The sequence below is a fragment of the Galeopterus variegatus genome, unplaced genomic scaffold (genome assembly GCF_000696425.1).
Source record: "Galeopterus variegatus unplaced genomic scaffold, G_variegatus-3.0.2 Scaffold161, whole genome shotgun sequence".
Taxonomy (NCBI): domain Eukaryota; kingdom Metazoa; phylum Chordata; class Mammalia; order Dermoptera; family Cynocephalidae; genus Galeopterus; species Galeopterus variegatus.
This window is the reverse complement of record NW_007726272.1, coordinates 479,463-485,462: the sequence shown is the minus strand read 5'-3', so window position 1 is coordinate 485,462 and position 6,000 is coordinate 479,463.

The window sequence follows — 6,000 nt, the reverse complement described above, 5'->3', positions numbered from 1 at the left end:
GAGCTGGGGTGGCAAAAGCTGTTGGGGTGCCAGCCAGTCCAGACCTGTGGCCCTGCCTGACGTTGGTCCCCACCAAGCCATGTGATGAGACCAGGCCACAAGAAAGAGGTTTCAACAAGCGTTATCGCTTCCTGGAACTCCGACTCGGTGACTTCCCCGAAGACCGGCTGTGCCTGGCAGGCGGGCTGTGCACAGTGGGGATCCGGCCGCCCCTTTCCTCCTGCGCGGCCTCCACAGCTGCCACCTCCATCTCCGTCCGACTACCTGGAAACACTCCACCCTCCAGGCCTGGTGCTGCTTGGGCTGGAGTGTCGGTTCAGTAACCCCTGCAAGAGCAGCAGGGCTAAGGCTGGTCCAGAAGGTCCTCCCACCGGCCCCCAGGGTGCTCAGGCTGGGTGGATGAGGCCAGGACCCCCAGGTGCCCAGAAACCTCCCTTTCTCCTCTCTGCCCCTGAACAAGCCCCTCAGGGCAATTGGCAATCAGGCTTGGCACAAATTTGCCTCAGTGTTACTCTGAGAGAAATGGATGCAAGTCTCCCACCCCATTTCATCTGGCCCACCAGACGGGCCACTTGGCAGGCAGGCACATGATTTCTGTTTCTGTTTCTGGCTGGATGGGCCCTACAAATCCAGAGGGGGTGAAAAAATCCCGCTTTGGCGGAGGTGGGGCAGTTCAGAAACTTAGATTCTTGGATGCCATCATCTCTGGTGACTGCGATGACTCGGGAATAAGTCACTTCCTCAACTCCTCAGTTCACAGAAATCTGAGCTATAAATATAGACTGGGTGGCGATGGGTCGGGGCGGCGGGTGTGGGAGGAGACCAAGGGAGATGGGGGGTGAAGAGAGGGACCTAGGACAGAATCTGAGTCCTCTGAGAAGGCAGAAGCTGCCAGGCCCTGCCCATGGGGTTTCCTTTACCTGCTATTGGGAAGGAAAGACCTTGAGGCATATGACCTCTCTGGGCCTCAGTCTCCTCATCTATAAAATGAAGATCAGGGCTGGTCGGCTTGCTAAGTGGTTAGAGCGAGCTGCTGTTAACACCAAGGTCCAGGATTCAAACCCCTGTACCAGCCAGCCGCCAAAAAAAAAAAGATGATGGATGACGTTAAGTTGAACCATATGAAATTGCCAACACTCTCGTGTTTTTGACCTACAAAATCAGCAATGACATAGGATTCAGCCAAACACAATCTACCCAGAAGACTGTTTTAAGAATTAGATGAGACACCATGAAGTGCTTAGCACAGTGCATGCATAAAATAATTGCTCAATAAAGACTAGTCCTTATGTTGTATAATTATACATACCTTGTAGCTCCTATCTAATAACACATCATCAGTGATAATAATGGCACTAAACGTTGCTGGTTTCACCCATTCTCCCCTTGTCAAACCTGGAGCAGCTTCCGTTTACTGAGCACGTACCGTGTGCCAGGACAGGTGCAAGCGTTCTTCATTCAGTCATCAACACTCGTTGTCGCCCGTGAGCATGAGCCTTGTGCAGGCACAAGGTACATAAACCAACGTGGTCTCTTTGTGGTCACTTTTCATTCTGCTCATTCTTGATGGGAAGGTCCTGGGGCCAGATTAACTTGTGTGAGCCACACAGTACTCATGGCTAATCCTGAGCTTCTATCCAACTATAGTATTAAGACCAGAAGTCACACTGTATTGGGGCAATTGATTTTGTTAACCCTGAGGTAGGACTTTACACTAATGTCTTAAATTTCACTTTTGTACCCACTCCATGTCCTAATCTAGGGCTCCTTTGGGATCCTGACTCTGTTGCCCAGTGCATTCACCCTCCTTGGACTAAGCAGGTTGTCTGGCTTCTTATGGAAGAATCCAGGGAGGTAGATGAGAGACACAACCGAGGGTAGAGCTCTGTGGCACACCACCCAAGGCTGCTCAAACCAGCAGCACGCATGTGTGTATATGTGTGTGCAAAACAGTTTGTGAAGTCAGAGACTCAGCCTGGATATTGATACTTCTGTCTGGCTTCAGACCTCACTGAAGCCTAATTTTGGCTTTGCCACGTGTTAACTGTGTGACCCTGAGTACATTGTTTCACTTCTGGGATCTCACTTTCCTCATCTGAGAAATGGGGTTAATAACAGTCCTCCCTCTCCAGGGTCATAGGAGGGATTAACTGAGAGCATGTACATGAAGCCCCTGGCAGTGCCCACTACACACTCGAGCAGGAGGCACAAAGCATTTCCGCACCAGATGGATCCTGGAAAGGTAAGCAGTGGCGTGTCCCTGGTGCGACAATTGTGCTGAGGCAGGAGTGTGGCAAGGCTGTCCTTCGGGGACTGGAGCAAGAGAGGCCATCACCACAGGCCCCAGCTCCTGGCAAAACTGGTCTTGGCTCTTCCACACTGGAAGATGGTTTTGTCTCTTCTTAAGACACATGTCTCCATTTCACCCTCTCGCCCTTCATTCCAGCCAAACCTGACCGCTGACCCCTGCAGCTCTTCAAACTCTGATTACCCAGGACTCTTTGGTTGCAAGTGACAGAAACATAACTCAGACAAGCATAAGAAAGAAAGAAACATGGTACATAAACCAGGGAAGTCCAGAGGTGGATTTCAGGCTCGGCTGGATGCAGGAGCTCACACAATGCATCAGGACTCTGTCTTGTGCTCTTTCTCTTCAACTCTCTTGACAACAGTGGGCACATTGGCTGCCAGCTGGCCCTGATTTAGAGGAAAGAGTTCTCATTAGTTTCAGCAGAAAAGTGCCAGAAAGGATTCTGATTGGTCCAGCCTAGATCATGTGCCTACCTTGAACCAGGGCATGGGGAACTCTGATTGGCTGGGTGTGGTCCACGCCCACCTGAACCATGATTGACAGCCCTTTCATGACCATACAGCATGGGGGCAGACAGTTCCCTGAGAGCAAAGGTCTAGCTCACAGCACACAGCAGATGGTTCCTGCTTTCCAGCCTCCAAGCCTTTGTACTTGCTGTCCCCTCCACCTCCTTAGAATGAGGGACAGAGACTGTCAGCTCAGATCTGTGTTCTCAGGGTCTGGATGCTTCACGTAGAGGAAGGAAAATGCACTTGGAATCCAACAAATCTGGGTGTGTGCCCTGTGACCTAGGCAGGTTGCTTTACCTCTCCGAGCCATATTTCCCCTCCCAACCGTGTCTCCCCACAGGATAGTGCCAAGGATTTAAATGGGGCACTGTGCGTAGAGTGGGAGCAGCCCAGAGCCTGGTCCAGACAGGACAGCCATGATGAGGATCTGGGGTGCTGCTCGAGCTCCATTGAAGGAGGTTAATAGGCACATGGGCTGCGCTTAGATCTCCACTCCAGCTATACAGTCTTGAGTAAATAAATCATTACACCTCTCCTAGCCTCAGTTTCTTCACTGCAGAAAAGTAGACATGCCAATTTTAGGAGCAGTGATACAGATGATGGGACATAATACGGGTCATTTTCAAAAGAACACCTCCAGATCTTTACTGATGCTGTCCCCTCTGCCTGAGATGTCCTTCCCCACGGAGGCTGCTGGGGTGAACTCCTCCCACTCATGCTTGAAGACTCAGACGGTGACCCTTCTAGGGTGCCTCTTCTGACTCCACATCTCCCACACTCTTCCCCACAATTCCTGAGTCTAATTAGCCATGCCCCTGCTGAGGCCTGGATCAGGTGATACTGAAAACGTGCCTAAGTCCTTTTTCTCCTAATTCTGTGAACAGCTCAGATTTATCTGTTCCCCCCACACCGGCATGCAGGAGGCACTGAATAAATATTGCAGAGTGAATGTAAAACGTCTAAGCTTTCTGGGGGTCACCCAGTTCCAGCACAGGCTTCTGGCCTTGTCTCTGCTGGCAGTGTGGCAACAGCCAAGAGGAAAGGAGTGTTGGGGTGGGGGAGGAGTGGCTTCTGCCACCAGGAGCACAGGCGGCTGATTTCTAAGAAACCAGCCGAGGGACAAGGGCAAAGGGTGCTTGGGCTGCTTTTACTTTCAGTTCTCTGGGGCTGGAGTGGAGCAGGACCTGATGTACTCGGTTGGGAGGGGAAGGAAGGTGTTGCAGGCATGTGTCCCAGGGTCAAAGACACAGCCACCACTGCAGGACAAGGACCAGCCAGGCCTGGAGTCCAGAGAGGTCACGAGGGTGGGCACAGCGGGCTGGAAGCTTCCCAGGCAGGAGGCTGTAGCTAAGGGCCTCCAACCTGTCTCAGCCACCTGTGCCACCCCTCACTCCTGTGCCCTTAGTTTTTTACATGCCTTGGATTATTCATTCACTCACTCACTCATTCATTCATTTATTCACCCATCCATGTGTCCTTCCTTCTGTCGATTTTGTTTTCTCTTTCCCTCCTTCTTTTTCTTCTCATCTTTCCTCCACCCTCCCCTTCTCTCCTCTCCTCTCTCTCTCTCTCTCGTTCTTTCTCTCTCCATCCCTTTCCTCTCCACCCATTTCTTTTTCTTTTTTGGCAGCTGGCCAGTACGGGGATCGGAACCCTTGACCTTGGCGTTACAACACTGTGCTCAAAACAGCTGAGCTAACCGGCCAGCCCCGCGTCCATTTCTGGCTTTCTCACTCTCTCTCTCTGACTGTCCACCTCTTGGCTTCCCTCTCCCCTCTCCCCAGCCCTCTGTCTCTTTTTCCCCATCTGCTCTTTCACTTTCTTTTCTTTGTCCAGCATTCCTCAAACTTCGTCATTCACCTGAGACAATTTTTTTACTACATCTTTTTTGACCAAATGCCCTGTCCACCTCTCCCCATCACCCCACAACTTTTAAAAAATCTAAATACCTATTTTAGTGTTGTTTCAGGCAATAACAGCCCTAACATCTTAGATTCCATGTAACAAATTTTCCCCTAATGCATATTGAAATAAACATGCGGCCATGAAGAGAATATTTGCCAGTCTTATGGAGCGGGGGGCACCCGTACCTCGGGGAAGGGCTGTGTTAGTGCCCCCTTTGCCCCCGTGCCCTGGCCCCTCCTTCCCTCTGTCTCCACTGCTCCTTAGTGTAGCCCATCAGCTGCGTTCAATGTGGGATTGTTATCCAATCTCTGGAGAACTTTCTTTGCACCAGGCATGCTTCTAAGCCCATTACAGATATTAATGCATTTACTCCCCTTAACAGTCCTGGGAGGTAGCAACAATAACAATCCATGCTTAACAAATAGGAAAACCAAGGCACAGAGAGGTTAAGTAAACTTGCTTGCATCACAGAGAGGTTAAGCTAACAAGATGGTCCCTGACCTCCTGGTGCTCACAGTCTCAAAGAGCAAATTTCTTGGTAATCTCACATGGACTTTGACAGAGGCATGAACGGGGCAGTGGAGCCCAACAGAGAGTCAAGGAAGGCTTCCTAGGGGAGGCGACGGCTGAGTTGGGTTTTGAAGGTTGAGAAGGAGTTTGCCAAGTGAAGAGGGAGGAAGCAAAACATCCAAGGCTTTCCACAGGGAGCTCAAAAGGCCTAGGGAAGCATGAGAAATTGGGGCTGTTGGGAGCAGATGCGGGGTGCGACGGGAACAACGTGGGGCTGGAAATGTACATTATGGATGGATGATGAAGAGCTTCGAATCCCACGGGAAAAGGGATCCGATTTTAGCATCCAGCAGTTAAGGGCGGCTAAAATGCTCTGGAGTCACCTTGCTTGGTTCAAATACTGCTTCCACTACTTTTACCAGCTGTGAGACTGTGGGCAAGTCTCACAGCTAGTGAGACTCAACCTCTCCTGGCCTCAGTGTCCTTGTCTGTAAAATTAGACAATGACGGTATCCACCTAGAAAGTGCTAGGTAAGGGGGGTTGATAGAAATAGTCATTTGCAGTGGAGCTGAGGGGTGTGCGTGACTGGAGGTGTGAGGAGATCAAATTTGCAGTTTGGGGATCACACCCAATCCCCTCCTAATGCCTGCAAAGCTGGCCGGAGCTCACATCTCCAGTCCTCAGTATCCCCATCTTGAATCTAGTGAAGGGAGCCCACTTTAAGGCTCAAGTGTGCATTCCACCCCTGCCCTAGGGGACTCCGG